This window comes from Macaca mulatta, chromosome 16 (assembly GCF_049350105.2).
Source record: "Macaca mulatta isolate MMU2019108-1 chromosome 16, T2T-MMU8v2.0, whole genome shotgun sequence".
Lineage (NCBI taxonomy): Eukaryota > Metazoa > Chordata > Mammalia > Primates > Cercopithecidae > Macaca > Macaca mulatta.
The window spans coordinates 71007576-71025300 of record NC_133421.1 but is presented as its reverse complement, the minus strand read 5'-3'; the positions used below and the strand labels follow the sequence as shown (position 1 = coordinate 71025300).

At 39.5% G+C, this 17725-nt stretch overlaps 1 protein-coding gene and 1 long non-coding RNA gene across 45 annotated transcripts in view; both read left to right on the top strand.

The window, feature by feature from the left end:
- Positions 1-17725, top strand: part of KANSL1 (KAT8 regulatory NSL complex subunit 1) — a 196535-nt gene that overhangs the window by 102341 nt on the left and 76469 nt on the right. The gene's annotated exons all lie outside the window — the stretch shown is intronic.
- LOC144335837 (uncharacterized) lies at positions 241-15991 on the top strand. Its single transcript, XR_013407031.1, has 2 exons — positions 241-481; positions 15752-15991. It is a non-coding gene; the product is annotated as an uncharacterized LOC144335837 (long non-coding RNA).

Below are 17725 nucleotides of genomic sequence, written 5' to 3'. Positions count from 1 at the left end.
AATTTTTGTCCATATCAGCAATAAAGCTGCTTCTCTTTCTTACCATTTGTATGTTCACTGGAGTAGCACTTTTTAAATTTTCTCCAAGAACTTTTGCATTTACATGTTGGCTAACTGGTGCAAGAGACCTCACTTTCAGCCTGCGTTGGCTTTCAACATACCTTTCTCACAAGCTTAATCACTTCTAGCTTAAAATTATATATATATATATATATATATATATATATATTTTTTTTTTTTTTTTTTTTTTTTTTTTTTTTTTTTTGAGATGGAGTGTCTCTCTGCCGCCCAGACTGGAGTGCCATGGCATGATCTTGGCTCATTGCAACCTCTGCCTCCTGGGCTCAAGTGATTCTCCTGCCTCAGCCTTCTGAGTAGCTGGGAGTACAAGTGCACGACACCACACCTGGATAATGTTTGTATTTTTAGTAGGGACGGGGTTTCGCCATGTTGGCCAGGCTGGTCTCGAACTCAACCTCAGGTGATCTGCCTGCCTCTGCCTCCCAAAGGGCTGGGATTACAAGCGTGAACCACTGTGCCTGCTCTCTTAAAAAAATATTCTTTTCTTTGAGCTATTTTACCAGAAAACATCTGCAAGTGTGTATTTCTAGCTTTTGATTTAAAGCGAGAGCTGTGGACTCTTCTTCCACTTGAACACTTAAAGGCCATTGTGGAGTTACTAATTGGCCTAATTTCAGTATTGTTTTGTTTCAGGGAATAAGGAAACAAGAGGGGAGGGAGAGAGACAGGGGAATGGCCAGTCAGTGGAGTAGTGAGAACACACATTTTTTTCAGTGAAGTTTTCCATCTTTTGTGGGCACGGTTCATGGTACCTCCAGAAATTACAATGGCAGTGTCAAAGATCACTGATGACAGATCATCATAACAGATAATAAAAGCGTTTGAAATATTGTGAGAATTGCCCAGATGTGTCACATGGACATGAAGGGAGTGCATGATGTTGGAAGAATGACGCTGACAGACTTGCTTGATGAAGGGTTGCCATCAACATTGAATTTTTTTGTTGTTGTTGTTAAACAGCATCTGCAAAGTGCAGTAAAGTGAAGCTTTACCTGCTTGATAAGGGTAGATTAGTTCAGTTTCTAACCTACTTTTATAGTTGATAGACCACCCCCAGTATTTCTCAGCCAGTTAATCTCGTGGTACTTTTGTTATGAATGTGATTAAAAGTGTTTTATATTTCCAGTATGAATACTTGTTTATTTATGGCTGAATGCATCTTTGTCTTTATGATAGCAGCCTAAATATGCTTGTGTACTCCCCATAGATCTGTTCCTAAGTGTGGCATTCTTTGTGGCTGTGTTAGGGGTTAGAAAATAGATGGGGACATCCCAAAGGCAGCAGGCTAGTCTCCTCAAACTGTAGACTTTTTTTCTGATAGAGGGGCTTTTGAAGCCTTTAAGAGAGTCAAAGGAGGCCAGGCGCGGTGGCTCATGCCTGTAATCCCAGCACTTTGGGAGGCCGAGGCAGGCGGATCACGAGGTCAGAAGATCAGGACCATCCTGGCGAACACTGTGAAACCCTGTCTAAAAATACAAAAATACAAAAAAAATTAGCCAGGTGTGGTGGCGGGCACCTGTAGTCCCAGCTACTCAAGAGTATGAGGCAGGAGAATGACTGAACCCGGGGGGCGGAGCTTGCAGTGAGCTGAGATCATGCCACTGCACTCCAGCCTGGGCAACAGAGGGAGACTCTGTCTCGAATAAATAAATAAATAAATAAATAAATAAATAAATAAATAAAGTTAAAGGAACTTCTGTGTTTCCAGAATCAGTTAATGATTTGTTGAGATTTGGGGCTTTATTATTTTAGACTGTAGATGGTAGCACGTGTATGTCACCTTTAGGAACCTTGACAGATGGTTCCCAACTTATTATAGTTCAAATTATGGTTTTTCACCTTTATTGTGTGAAAACTGGAAACTGTTCTTTGAGTACCCACAACCATTGTTTTCACTTTCAGTAGTCTTCAGTAAATGAGGTATCCATGCTTTGTTATAAAATAGGCTTTGTGTTAGATGATTTTGCCCAACCATAAGATAATGTATGTGTTCTGAGCACGTTAAGGTAGGCCCAGCTAAGGTCTGATGTTCGCTAGGTTAGGTGTGTTAAATGCATTTTCAACTTAACGATATTTTCAAATTATGATGGGTTTATTAGGACAAAATCCCCATTTTAGTTGAGGAGAATGTGTACACCATAGTTGATTCATTCAACAAATAATTACTAAGTGCTTGTTAAGGCCAGAAACTTCAGTTGCTGCATTTATTTTCTAGTGTATGTGGGGGGGGGGGTGTCAATAAAATAACAAAGTGTAGAATATATATTATATTTGGTTGCAGCAAATGCTATGCAGAAAAAAATAAAGCAGGTAAGAAGGATAAGGATTGCAGGGGAAAACAATGCAGTGATAAATAGGGTCATCAGGGAAGGCCTAAGTATGAAAGTGATATTTGTGTCAGGATGTGAAGTCAGCTGTGTGAACATTTGTGGAAGATATTTTGGACAAAAAGAACAGCCAGTGCCAAAACTTGACAGAGACTGCCTGGAGTAATCCAGCAAGCAAGCCAGTGTAGCTTCAACAGTAAGTGGTGAAGAGGACACAAGAGGTGAAGTCATAGAAGTAAAAGGGAACTGAGGTAGGTGGAGACAGGTTGTGTGGAACCTAGTAGGCCTGTTGGGAGGATTGTAGCTCTTGCTCTAAGGTAGAAAGCCAGTTCCTACTTTGAGTAGAAGAGTGACATGATGTGATTAGTTTGTGGACAGAAGCAGGAAAAAGAGTTAGGGGGCTACTATGGTAACCTAGTGAAAGAGAATGGTGGCTTGGGTGCCATTGGTGGTGGTAGAGTTTGTGAGAATTAAGGTTCAGTTCTGAATATATTTTGAAGTTAGAGCAGGTAGGATGGTGCAGATGGGCTGGATGTATGGGTTATAAAGGAGGAAGGAATTTTTGGTCTAAGCAAGTGGATGGAAGGTACTGATCTTTACTGAGATGGGAACACTGGGAAGACTAGGTGGGAGCAGGGGAGAAGATTGGAATTCAGTTTATGTTACTATGATAAAGATAATGAGATGCTTAAAAATTCTGTCTTTGAATCTAGCTGTATTTTTTGGTATTGCATATTTTAAAATTTCATGGTGAGTACATGTTTTTACATTTGTCAAAATTCAAAACAAAGTGAACCTTGATGTAAATGGACTTTGGTTAATAAGAATATGTAAGTATTGGCTCATTAAATATAATAAATGTGCAAAGAAAATGGAAGGGAGTGTATATGGGTACTCTACTGTCTACTCAGTTCGTTAAACCTCAAATTACTTTAAAATAATAGTCTATTAATTTAAAAAATGAATCATGTTAACTTACACTATCATGTTTTCTTTGATCGTTGAGGTCATTTCTGGGTGTCTGTCTTTTCTTATTTAGTGACAGCATGTTGACTTGCCCCTCCCTCCCACTTGTTTCTAATATAATTTCATACCACGTATATATCCACAGTAGACTTTTCATTCATGGAAATGCACAGCTTATATAAATATATTGTAGAAAATTGTGCTGCTTTTACTTAGACTAAAAGACACAAGAGTCCCCTGTAATAAACAGCTTGACGTTCTTTCATTTCACTGAGGTTTGTACAGGGTTCCTGAAACTCTGTCCTGTTTTAAGAGCTGCAGATAACCTGATCCTAGAGTGAAACTCACTTTGGCATTCAGATTTTGTCTATGTTGGTATCCCTCAACAGTTTAAGATTCTTTTTTAACTTACATGGCTCCATGAAAGAGGGATTTGATGTTTTAGTATTTGGTTTTGGTAACTATTAATTATCTCTTGTAGCCTTCCACTTAGAAGTGATACTTTCAGATTGAACATTGTTTCTTAAGTTTTTTCCTTGCCACCCCTCTCTCTTCCTCCTTCAGAAATAAAGAAAGCTCTGCATGTATGTTGGTGTGTTTTAAGTATAATTTTTAATCTGTTTGTGGAACCACAGAAATGGATCCAAGAGGTAGGTAAGGTCTTAAATTGAATTTGGTGTTAAATAAGCTGGCCTTTGACCTATAGGCAGTGAGTGAGGAGCACTGTTGGGTGTAAGACTAAAAGCAGAAATACTAGGTATTTTAGAGGCCAGGTGAAGGGTGAATAAGGACATTTAGGTCAATTGAAATAAAAAGAAAAAGACAGATGTGAGATGTGAAAGGACTTAATTATGGTAGGAACTTAGTGATCTTGAGCCTGACAGCCTGAATAGGAAGGTGAGAACATTGACAATAGGCAAGTTTAGAGGAAGAACTAGTTTTAGATGAAAGATTGGAATTTGTACAAGTTGAATTTTAGATGATGAAGCGTAGTGGATAAAATTGAGGACTCTGGGCCAGGTGGGGTGGCTCACGCCTGTAATCCCAGCACTTTGGGAGGCTAAGGTGGGCAGCTCTCTTGAGGTCAGGAGTTGGAGACCAGCCTGGCCAACATGGTAAAACCTCGTCTCTACTAAAAATACAAAAATTAGCCATAGGTGGTGGCGTGCACCTGTAATTCCAGGTACTCGGTAGACTGAGGTACAAGATCACTTGAACCTGGGAAGTGGAGGTTGCAGTGAACCAAGATTGGGCCTGGGGAACTGAGCGAGACTCCCCATCTCCAAAAACAAAAACGAAAAAATTGAGGACTCTGGAGCCAGATTACCTGTATACAGATGTAGATTTTACCTGTGCTTGCTTCTCTGACAAATGACCTAACCCCTTAGTGCCTCTTTTCCTCCATCTGTAGTATGCGGATAGCAGGCACTGCCTCAAAGAGTTGTTATGATGATGAAATGATGAAAAGTCATGTAATGTTGTAGCACAGTGCCCAGAACAAAGGAAGCATTCAGCAAAAGCTACTATATATAGGATCCAGCTGGAGAAAGCAAATTCAGTAGAAAGTATTAAGGCTGGTGATACACATTTGTTCGTCATAAAATATTGGAGCTATATGGGATCTTTTACCATAATTTTTGTTTACCTCTATTATTTTATCCATGAAGTGTAGAAAAGATCATTAAACCTTGAGAAATGGATAAGGCCCATGAGAAAGAATGTAGGATAGAAAATTTGTACTAGCAGCTTAATGTAGGATTATTCTTAAATTTGGTGTGGGGCAATGGTTTTCCACCTCTGATAGAGGGAATCAGTGCACTGACTATTGGTTGTTTATCCATCGGCTTTTCTACTCTTCCTTCCCTCCTTCCTCCATTAATGGAATCCCCAATATTGTTTAAGTATTCTGTAATTGTGTAATTCAAAGGCCGCTAGGCCTCTCTCTGGCTTCAGCAAGGAAACTTCATCGAAATGTGGTCTCTAGACCACCAAAGTGTAGTCTTTGGACTATCACCTAGAAATCTGTTAGAAATGTAAATTCTGGGACCCCATTTCTGAGTCGGAAACTCTGGGAGTGGGGCCCACCAATCAGTGTTTAGCAAGCCCTGTGTGCTTAAAGTTTGATGTCTAGTGTAGGGCTTCCAACTGAGATAACTTTAGAAGATAAAGCATCTAATGTAAATGAACTAAGCTTTCAGATTAGGGGTGATTTTGAACTGTGGATCATGTGCCACATCTAAAGGGATTGGCTGCTGTTTAGCTGATAGTCATTAAGAGGCTTGGGTGCTGGCAGATCTTGTGTTTGTGTGCAATAGATTTTAAAATGCTGGCAACTTACTGAATTTTTTTTTTTAACACACTTTTGAAGGCCAAAGAAAACCCAACTACAAGCAAATAAAACTAACTTCGGGAACATGACCCTAAGTTAGTGCTCTTTTATGTAAGAGTTTAAAAACATTGTGTGTAAAGCTTGCTTCATATCACAGATTATTATCTTAGGTTAAATTTCTAGATGTGGAGGTTTTTTTTGGGGGGTGGTCATGGGATAATGACAATTTTAAGGCTTTTGATAAATGTTGTGTTCTCCAGAATGAAACTGTTGTTTTGTCAGCAGTGTTCTGAAGCCTAGCAGATAGTAGTTTTTCAAGAATTTCCAATTTAATAGATAAAAAAGACATCCTTGGAATATTTTATTTGGTTTGATTTAGTACTGTATTTCTTTTGTATTTATTTGCCACTTACATTTTTTATATAAAGAAATCTAATTCTTTGTGTCTTTTTATTTGAAAGGGTTTTTTTTTTGCATTTAAAAAGCATAGTTTATTAAAATGCAAATTGTTTTCCCTAGCTTTTTATTTACCTTTTAATTTTTATGGTTTTTGAATGATAGAAGTGTTAAATTTCTTTAGTTAGGTCCATCAGTCTTTGTAAAATACCCTTTTAAAAGCCTGGGCTTTTCATTGGAATTAGATGGACTCTGAAGATCTTTGGATGCTTTGCCAGGCATGCACATGGTTACTGCTGTGAACCCCTCCTCCACCTACCACTGCCACCATCACCAGTATCAAGCAGACGTTTATTGAATATTTACTGCATACATAAAAGGAAACTATTAAAATGGTGTGGATACATCAGTGAATAAAACAAAGATGAATTCCTACTGTCTTGGAATTTACGTTACTGGAAGGAGAGTCAATACACAAATTTCTAAGATAGTTTCTTCACCCAGAAGTCTGGCAGGTTTTAAGGAATGGCTAGAAAGCTTTGCTTGGCTTTGTTGCTTTGTCAAGTGCTGTGTGCACGTGGCTCTTCGAAGTCTCAGGGTTGTAATATCTCTTACATGAAGTCTCTGTGCTCAGTTGAAGCTGCACGCCCATTTATAACCTGGCCTGAAAAGTCATCTAGTACCTCATCCACCATATTCTGTTGACCGAAGCGGTCACAAGCTCCCTCAGATTCAAGGGAGAATTGACAGAAATCTGCCTCTCAGTGGGAGAAGTGTCAAAGAATTTGCAGCCCTTTTAAAAAACATTCCCTCATATAAATTGTATTTTTTTTCTTCACTTGTAATAAATGTAACTTTATACTTTCTAAAAATGTAATTTTCAAACATTACTTCAGTATTACTGTTGATTACTGTGATTATTTTGTCAATTAAAACATATTTTCAAATACTCTTTTGGAAGCTACAGATTTATAGATTTTTGTTGTATGTTTAAAATAATTCCCTGCCAACAAACTGTAAAAGGGAAAAGTGATGCAACTTTTATTCACTGTTGGAAAAGTTCTTGAGCTGTATTGGAAAACTGATAAGAAATTGGAGGACTCTAAATGAGGATTTTTTAGAGTTAAGGTTAAAGATTGCATTGCACTTAAAAGTAAAGGGAGCCACTGGAAGAGGCTGGACAGAAGAGTCACAGGGTTGATAATGAATTGACTTACTGTTCCTTCCTGATCTACTTTTAATGTTTTGTGTCTTGATAGAAAACATTATTATAGTTTAATTTTTTTTGTTGTTGTTGTTTTTTTTTTTGTTTTTGTTTTTCTTTGTTTTTCGAGATGGAGTCTTGCTCTTGTCGCCCAGGCTGGAGTGCAGTGGCACGATCTCAGCTCGCTGCAAGCCCCGCCTCCTGAGTTCACACCATTCTCCTGCCTCAGCCTCCCAAGTAGCTGGGCATAGAGGCACGCACCACCACGCCTGGCTAATTTTTTGTGTTTTTAGTAGAGTTGGGGTTTCACCATGTTAGCCAGGATGGTCTTGATCTCCTGACCTCTTGATCCACCCTCCTCAGCCTCCCAAAGTGCTGGGATTACAGGCGTGAGCTACTGCGCCTGGCAGTAATGGGTTTTTTCTGACTGTGTGTCTTTTTCCTTTGAGGACTTTATGTGCTGAGCTATTTCTAATAAAATCTAAATTACTAACTTTAATTTTTGTAAAGTATAAAATCCTATCTCAGTTAGAAGTTGGGTCTAGTTTTCACTCCGCTGTAAGTCTTTCAGGTCAGTTGCCTTATTTATAAGAGGCTTGGTTCTGGGGATTCTTCTCATCTATGATTCTATAGTTAGTAACATGAGTTACAAAACCAATCAGAAAATGTGCCATAAATGAAAACGTTTCCATCGTAGTTTCCAACTCTGAATGCTCCTTATCAAACTCTGCTTTGTCACATTGGTAGCTACTGTTGTGATAACTTACTCTCCAGCAGTTATGTGGCATTTGCCTGGTATGTCAGCTTAAGCATTTTGTGGTCACCCTCTGTGATGACCCTAGGGATTCCGGGGGTAAATGTTAAAAGCGGTCTGTGTATGTTTTGCAAATGCCTTAGTATTTCTGCCTGATTGCAAAGATTGTATCTGTTGGCTTCCCTAAAGTTGTTGGATTGTTTAAGCATACTTTTTGAGGAGAGTCAAAGTAGTCTGTAAATAAGCTGTTTTTCATTCATAATGTCATAGTAATGCCTTGTTTTTAATTTAGTTTGAAATCACATATAGTTTGCTGAAAACCCATGTATGCATCATGTAATACATATCTAAAGTTATCTTTACTCCTAGAATGTGTACTTTGCTTGGGATTTCTGTTCAGCTTTCAGTGGGGGCGGGGGCGGGAACGGGGGTAATATAGAACTGTTGACACTCTTGATAGCTTTATACTATTTTCTCATCTATAGTGAGGAGACAGAAAATGTGCTGTACTTCCTTTTTGCTCTTTAAAAATTCTTACTTTACAGGCTGGGGGTGGTGGCTCACATCTGTAATCCCAGTGCTTTGGGAGGCCGAGACGGGTGGATCACTTGAGGTCAGCAGTTTGAGACCAACCTGGCCAACATGGCGAAACCCCATCTCTACTAAAAATACAAAAATTAGCTGGGCGTGGTGGCGGGCGCCTGTAATCCCAGCTCCTCAGGAGGGTGAGGGAGGAGAATCACTTGAACCCGGGAGGCGGAGGTTGCAGTGAGCCGAGATTGCTCATTGCCCTCCTGCCTGCATGACGAGCAAAACTCCATCTCAGAATAAATAAATAAATAAAAGTTTTGGCTTTACAAAAATACCTGTTTGCAAAAGAAAAAATGAAAAAAAAAATTCATGGTCTTTAGTACAAAATTTCAGTGAAATAGACATAAATCTAGACAGATCTTTAGAGAGTATCTAAATCAAAAGGAGATACTGTAAAAAAGAAATATTGTTCTAAACCTCATCTAAACAGAATCTGTGTGATATAATTCATAACCTCCTTCTGAGAAGAAATGAACATTTCTGTTACACAGTTGTCTGATAAACCTTAATGGGATTAAGGCTTCTGCTGGGGAGCTAGTTACCTCCCCACTCAGATGACTGTCATAGTCTAATAACTTTTAACAAGATATTGTCATTTTTTAAAATGTGGTTTAACAATTAGCCATTGCCATTTCCTCATATAGCTCTATAAAGAGTGTATGTGTCTTTAAATTAGTATATCAGAGACTTTCTTTCTTGCTTAAAATATTGTAATAAAATACATGTGATCCTAACTAAACTGGGAAAAATATTGTAAGCTGTTATTAGCAATGTAGAACTCCTAGAGAGAATTTGATGGTAGTCTAAGAATATTAGAATAAAATTTTTCTAGTTTTAGTTCCGCATGTTAGGGAATCTTTATCCTTCTTCCTCTTCAGATATTTAAGAATAAGATTATTTTGATACTTAAGCAGCCTGATTCAGTTAGATGTTTTAGTTTTTTTATTTTTGTTTTTGTTTGAGAGGGAGTCTCACTCTGTTGCCCCGGCTGGAGTGCAGTGGTGTGATCTCGGCTCACTGCAATTTCCGCCTCCTGGGTTCAAGCGATTCTTCTGCCTCAGCCTCCTGAGTAGCTGGGATTACAGGTGCCTGCCACCACGCCCAGCTAATTTTTGTATTTTTAGTAGAGATGGCATTTCACCATGTTGGTCAGGCTGGTCTTGAACTCCTGACCTCAGGTAATCCATCCACCTTGGTCTCTCAAAGGGTTGGGATTACAGGTGTGAGCCACCACACCTGGCCAGATGTTCTAGTTTTAAATGTTGAGTTACTTAGTGTCTTTTTTTTTTTTTTTTTTTTTTTTGAGACTGAGTCTCGCTCTGTCGCCCAGCGCCCAGGCTGGAGTGCAGTGGCTGGATCTCAGCTCACTGCAAGCTCTGCCTCCCGGGTTTACGCCATTCTCCTGCCTCAGCCTCCCGAGTAGCTGAGACTACAGGCGCCCGCCACCTCGCCCGGCTAGTTTTTTGTATTTTTTAGTAGAGACGGGTTTCACCGGGTTAGCCAGGATGGTCTCGATCTCCTGACCTAGTGATCCACCTGTCTCGGCCTCCCAAAGTGCTGGGATTACAGGCTTGAGCCACCGCGCCCGGGCTAATTCTGGTTTCAGGGCTCTTAACAGAAGACAAATTGATAAGTCCATAGTTTATAGTTCAGGAACTCATTGGTTTGAAGATAAGTAACTTCACAAAGCTAATTAGAGAGACAGCCCACTTTGACACCAGTTCTTTTGATCTCCTGTTTATAATGTGATGCTTAGGCACAAAGATAGGCAGAATTTTAGAGGTGAAAGGAGCCTAGTGATAAAAATTCAGTTTCGCAAGCAAGAACACTTGAGGGCTGTGGAAGTATGGAATAGATTAGTGGCTTAATTTTAAATGGTGGATTCTTCATTAGTTCATTGTAGATGTTGCTGGTGTATGTTTTCCTATTACATGGTTCCTACTTTTTCCTAAGAATAGATCTTTAGGCATAATTATATATATATATTTTATTAGAGGGAAACTGTCAAACATGGTAGTAGTGATAGAACAGTCTTAATTTCTGAGTTAGGAAAATAGTCACTAAACTTTTGAGAGATAACTTTTGAGTCACAACTACATTAAATTTTTAAGAGAGGACTTTTAAGTCACAACTACCTGTGCTAATTTGTTAAAGCCCCAAAGCAGTTTTAAAAATCACAGTGTAGCTTTTCAGCTCATGTCTACATGCCTGACTCTTCTGAGCATCTTTTTCTTTTTCTTTTTCTTTTTTTTTTTTTCTTGAGACGGAGTCTGGCTCTGTCGCCCAGGCTGGAGTTCAGTGGTGCGATCCACCTCCCGGGTTCAAGCGATTCTCCTGCCTCAGCCTCTTGAGTAGCTGGGACTACAGGCGCCTGCCACCATGCCCAGCTAATTTTTGTATTTTTAGTAGAGATGGGGTTTCATCGTATTGGCCAGGTTGGTCTGGAACTCCTGACCTTGTGATCTGCCCTGCTTGGCCTCCCATATTGCTGGGATTACAGGCGTGAACCAACACGCCTGGCCCTGAGCATCTTTTTCTTATCAGTTTGCTTTAACGGTTTGACAGTCTGACTTGGCTTATGACTCTGGGCAAATCATTTAATCCTTTGTGCCCCATTTTGGGCTCATTTTACTCATTTAAAAATTAAGATGCTTAGAGATAGATAATCTCTAATGTTTCTTTCGGTTTTAAGGTTTTTGGCACTTTTTGAGTAGATGATTTAGATTTGGATTTGGCCTCATGCTTAATCAAGATCTTACAAAGTCTATGTGAGTGTTACTGACTAAGGAATTTTCTTGAAACATCTAAAGTGATTGAGCCTTTCAGGTGTCTGCCTATAGGGACTGTAACCCCTCCCATGTAGGTTACATCTTTACATACAAGATATACTTCATTCAGATGATCATAAATTCATTAACATTTTATAAATAAAGTGCCTTGTAGTTTTTTTTTTTTTTTTTTTAGTCCCACTCATGAGTTTTTTGGATGAGAGTACTAATCTTGAATGACTTTCTTTGAGCATGATCTGCAGTGAGATAAACAGTTTGCCCCAGTTCTTATACCTGCAGGTAAATTCGAGAGACACACAGGCTTGCATATGCCTAACTTTAACTAAAGTTTCTTTTCTTACATACTCTGCATACTACATACTCTTAATTAGTTTTCTATTGTATTCTTTTTCATTATTTTTTAAATGTTGGGTCACAGCTTAAACTTCTCCCTTGCCTTCATTTGATTGTTAACAGACCATAACAGCTGTTTGGTGGCTTAGGCAAACAACTTGAAAACACGTGGGGCCATGATGGGGCTAGAAGGAAAGATTGACCTTGGAAAGCTAAGATTTTATTCTTATCAGTGGTTCATATACAGCAGGGTTTCTTAATGTCAGCTTTACTGACATTTTCTTGTAGGAAATTGTCCTGTATGTAGTATGGTTAGTGGCATCTCTGACCTCTATCAAGTCCATCCCTCCATGGAGCCCCAGTTGTGACAACGAAAAATTTCTTCAGGCATTGCTAGTTTCTTTGTATTCTTTGTAGTCTTTTCCCACGTAAATTGATGTCTAAAATTATCTGTCCCAGCTGGTGGCTCACGCCTGTGATCCCAGCACTTTGGGAGGCCAAGGTAGGCAGATCACCTGAGGTCGGGAGTTCAAGACCACCCTGACTAACATGGAGAAACCCTGTCTCTACTAAAAATACAAAATTAGCCCGGCCTGATGGTGCATGCCTGTAATCCCAGCTACTCGGGAGGCTAAGGCAGGTGAATCACTTGAACTTGGGAGGCGGAGGTTGTGGTGAGCCAAGATCGTGCCATTGCATTCCAGCCGGGCAACAAGAGTGACACTCCATCTCCAAAAAAAAAAAAAGAAAAGAAAAAGAAAATCTGCCCAGTTTACGTTTTTTTTTTGGTTTGTTTGTTTTTTTTTTAGCCAATGTCTCATTCTCACCCAGGATGGAGTGCAGTAGTGCAATGTTGGCTCACTGCAATCTCTGCCTCCTGGGTTCAAGTGATTCTCCCACCTCAGCCTCCTGAGTAGCTGATACTACAGGCACACACCACCACGCCCGGCTAATTTTTGTATTTTTAGTAGAGATGGGGTTTTGCCACGTTGGCCAGGCTGGTCTCGAACTCCTGACCTCAGGTGATCCGCTCACCTTAGCCTCCCAAAGTGCTGGGATTACAGGTGTGAGCCACTGCGCCTGGCTTCATTCTTAATGATTATATAGCACTCCCTATAGAGGTGTACAATAATATACTCAGCCGTTCCCCTTTGGGATATATAATTGCTTTCAGTTACCTTGATAGTAAACATTATTGTATTGGTGCTCTTGTTTCTGTGGGATCGAACCTTGAAAAGTGGATCAGAGAGCATGAGAATTTTTAATTAGATAATTTTCCAAAAAAATAAACTTTTCTGGTTTCTGCTTTTCTTCTATTCTTTAAGAATGCCTCCCAATGCAGTGATTATGCTAAAGTCTTTAACACACTTCAGATTTATTTTTGTGTGTAGTGCGAGATAGGAATTGCCTCTCCCTCCCAAATGCATAGTTGGTTGTATCAGTATCAGTAATTGAATACAACATTCTTTCCTCTGAGAATTGAGATGTCATCTTTGCGTATTACATTGCTGTGTATACGTGGATGTATATGTTGTATTTTGTGGTCTGCTGATCTCTTTGTCTAGTCTGGTTCAAATACCATCCGTATCTATTGATTATACTTGTTGTATAATGGCAATTTTAATAATTGGTTGGGCAGAGTCTTCCTTAATATTCTCTTTCGGTTGGGCATGGTGGCTCATGCCTGTAATCCCAGCACTTTGGGAGGTGGAGGCAGGTGGATCATCTGAGGTCATGTGTTCGAGACCAACCTGGCCAACATGGTGAAATCCCATCTCTAGTAAAAATACAAAAAATTAACCGGGCTTGGCAGTACATGCCTGTAGTCCCAGCTACTTGCAAGGGTGAAGCAGGAGAATGACTTGAACCCGGGAGGTGGAGGTTGCAGTGAGCCGAGATCACGCCACCGCACTCTAGCCTGGACAACAGAGCGAGACTGTCTCTAAAAATTATCTTTTAGTGTTTTCTTGGCAGTGTTGGAACACTGATTCACATGAACTCAAATTACTTTGTCAAACTTATCATCACATATTCTATACCCTTCTTTAAAACCACTTAAGAAATGCATCAGACGTAAAATAACTGCTCCAAATTAAATTAATAATTTAAGGGAAAAAAACTACAGTTATGATAGGTAGTTATCACAATTGAGAATATGACGTGTTCTTTGTATTTCCATCTTGTTGTTTCACTGTAGTTTTAATTATTTTCATGTTCTCTTCAGTTATGCATTGAGTGCTGATAAGCTAGTGGCACTGCTGTTTTTGTAGTGCTTTTTCTACCTATTACTACTGCTTCGTGTCTAGGACATAGCTTTTTACTTCCTGACTGTGCACTTTTATTCATGCTCTATTCGCTGCTTGACCTGCTTTCCCCACCTCCCACCCCAACCATATTGCTCTCCTTCTTTCACAACTCAGCACAAATACTTGTGTTTCTTTTCTTGTCCACAGTATTCTTTACCAGTAGTATTTCTGAATAGTGTATATTTGACATTCAGATACTCTTTTTATGTGTTTCAGCGTCTTTTCACAGAACCTTAGTGAATTCAGAGTGTCATCTCCCACCTTCCTCCACTTTGACATATTTTTGAGAAAATTGATTTGGCAGTAACACTTGTAAATTTGTATATTCCAACTGTTAACAGAAACTCTGGCCCAGAGCACCTATGTCAAGTCTTGGCTCTGCTTTTTAGTAATGTGACCTTAGACAAGTTACTTAGCCTTATTGTCTTAGTTTTCCTATTATAAGATGGGGCAGTGATGATCCTAATATGCACTTGACAGGGTTTTAATGAGGATTTAATGTGAATTAATATCTGTAATGTGCCAGAGCAGTGTTGTGCATGGAGTAAGCGCTTCATTTGTAATTCCTGTAATTTCTGTTACTTGATTCTCATGAGCAAACACTAGTAAAATGAGGTAAAACATAAACCTTATTATATGACCACTGTGCTTTCTCTCATTAGACCACTTAAAAATCAAAACTGTTAGCATAACTATATTACCCTTATTTAAGCACATAAAAGATTTTTCCTACATGCTAGGTGTTTTTGAAGGCGAGTATTGCCAGAAAGCTTTTTAACAACTTAAGATGAACTGTTACTGTGGTCACTTGCTCCTGTCAGTAGTCCTAAATTTAGGATGAGTTTATCATCATCACTGTTCTGCGTTTGAGGCACTACCACAGAATAATCTCCCATTGAAGCAGTCTCCCTAGTCACCCTCCCATCCTTCCACATGCACTTTGCTGTGCGTGCTGGAACTTGATTCAGAACAAAAAGTACTTAGGTCTCCAGTTCCTGTTTCTCAAGTGTGTTTAAGGAGTAAGCATTTTTCAAAACAAATATTTGTCATTAGATGTAAGGGCATAGAGTACCTTGTGGTAACTGAGTTAGTTCATCCAGGTATAGTAGTCAGAAGCTGGCTGGTATTACTGAGCACTTATAATGGAATGCTAGACTTTAAAAATGTTATGTCATTGAAATCAAACAGCAACCCTGGGAGTGATATCTTTCAATTTTTAGGATGGTAAAAATGTCCACCTTTGTGCTCTCAGTCATTCTTTACCGCAAACTAGCTCAACCTTTGAGGTCTATGTCATTAAAAATTATTTCTTAAAGGTTTTTTTTTTGGCGCGGCGGAGTGGGGGGAGTTGTTGAGGGAGGCAAATTTATGTAATATATAGTGATGAAAATGACAGAATATTTTTCAATTTGATGTGGCAGAATCGAAATCTGTCAGTAAAACTTATCTTACATGTATCATATAATTCACGATTCTGTTAGTAAGTGGTTTGCAAAAGCATAGAAATTGAGATGTGAGAATTTTGTGTTTTACCATGTGTAAAAGCGGAAATGTTTTTACTCTGGAACATCTATAGTACCCTCAGCAAGTTTCCATTCAAGTTGTGTATGGTTGGGATTAGACTGGGTACAGTGGCTCATGCCTGTAATGCCAGCACTTTGGAAGGCTGAGGCAGGAGAATCACCTAAGCCTAGGAGTTTGAGACCAGCCTGAGCAACATTGTGAGACTCCATTTCTATGAAAAATAAAATTAGCTGGGCGTGGTGACACACGTCTGAGGTCACAGCTACTGCAGAGACTGAGGGTGAGAGTGGTTGCTTGAGCTCAGGTGATTGAGGCTGTAGTGAGCTGTGATTGCACCACTGCCCTTTAGCCCGGGTGACAGTGCAAGATCCTATCTCCAAAGAAAGAAAAACGCTCAAATACCTTGTTGGTAGTTTTCACTTTGTAATATAGCTTTATTTTCCCTGGTTTGTGTATACTTGGACTAAGAGTGTGGACTATAATTTCTTGACTCCCGTTTTCAGCATTAGAGGCCAGAGTTAGTTTATGAGGTCTCTTGGCACCAAATGAGAAAAGGGGTTAGCTTCAGTCTGGAATTACTTTGGTTTTAATCTTTTGCAAGGAAAAGTTAGAATCATAGTTCCAGCTTGTTATTCTCATTCCCTCTCTTCCTGCTTCCTTCCTTCCCTTTGAACAAACGTTTGAGTACCTGCCATTTGCTAGGCATTGTTCCAAGCACCCAGAGATATTATGGTGAACAAGACAAAAATCTCTGTTTTCCAGAGATGGTTCTAGTGGGGGAAACAGACAATAAGAAAGATAGATAATTAAAAACAATTTTCACGAAGGTTCTATTAATAAAGCCAGGAAGCGGGAAAGAAAGGTGTGTAGGGGGTGTTTGGAGAGGGGTTGCAATTTTATAGGATAGTTGAGGGAAGGCCTTAATAAAGTGTCATGTAAGGAAATGACCTGAAGAAAGTGAAGATAGTTGCCTTAATAAAAGGTCCTGTGGGTGACAGCTTGCCTAACATGTTCAGCAAACAACAGTGATGGGATTGGAATGAGCCAGGAGAACAGGAGATGAGGCCAGAGAGGTAGCAGGGATTGGGTGATAGAGGCTCTCTGAGGCCCTATAGGGTCATTGTCAGGACTTGGGTTTTTAGGATGGTAAACAGCTAGACTAGGTTTTGGGTAGAGGAGAGACATGATTGAACTTATCCTTTTATACAATATTAGGCTGGTTGTTATGTTCATGAAAATATCCTGAAAGTGGTCGAGGGTGAGAGCTAGAAGCCTGTTTAGGAGGCTCTTGGACTCATCTAGAAAGATTCAACCAAAGTACTAACAATGAAGTGGCAAGAAGTGGTTGAATACTGGATATATTTGAAGACAGTGCCAATAAGATTTGCCGATTGATTGAATGTCAGGTGTGTGTGTTTCTGTGTCTGTGTTTATGAGAGAGAGAGGTGGTAGGAGGTTGAAATTAAGGATTACGTAGAGTTTTTTGACCTGAACAGATCCATTCTAGTTGAAGCAGGTTTGGGATGGCATATAGGAGTTGGGGAGGAGAAAGTATCAGCTTCATTTTGGTCATGTAAAGTTTGAGACATTTTTTAGACATTCAAATAGAAGTGTTGAGTAGGCAGGTAGAAATAGGAATCTGGAGTTGAGGGGAGTGATTTCAGCTAGAGAGGAATTTGGGAGTCAGAAACATAGTTGGATACTTTAAGCCATGAGTTCGTGTAGATCACCTAGGAAGGAAGTGTAAGAAAGAAGATTTAGTGATTTCACGCATGCAGTCTTACAAGGAATTCAGAAAGACAATAGAAAAGCCAGGTTAGTATGTCTTGAAAGAGAAGTGAAGAAAGTATTTGAAGGAGGGAGTAACCACCTGTATTAGATACTGCTTATGGATCAAGCAAGGGTGGTAAGGACTGAAACGTGGACATTGGATTTAGTATAGTGGAGGTCATTGGTGACCTTGACTAGCAGTTTTGGTGCAACAGTGGATCCCTGTGTTGAAGAAATAATGAGAAGAGACAAATTAGACATAATGAGTATTTGCTGTCCAAGGAAATTGAGAAATGGGACAATAACATTTCCTCTGGCTTCCTATTATTAGCAGACCTCCCGATCCATCTTCTTT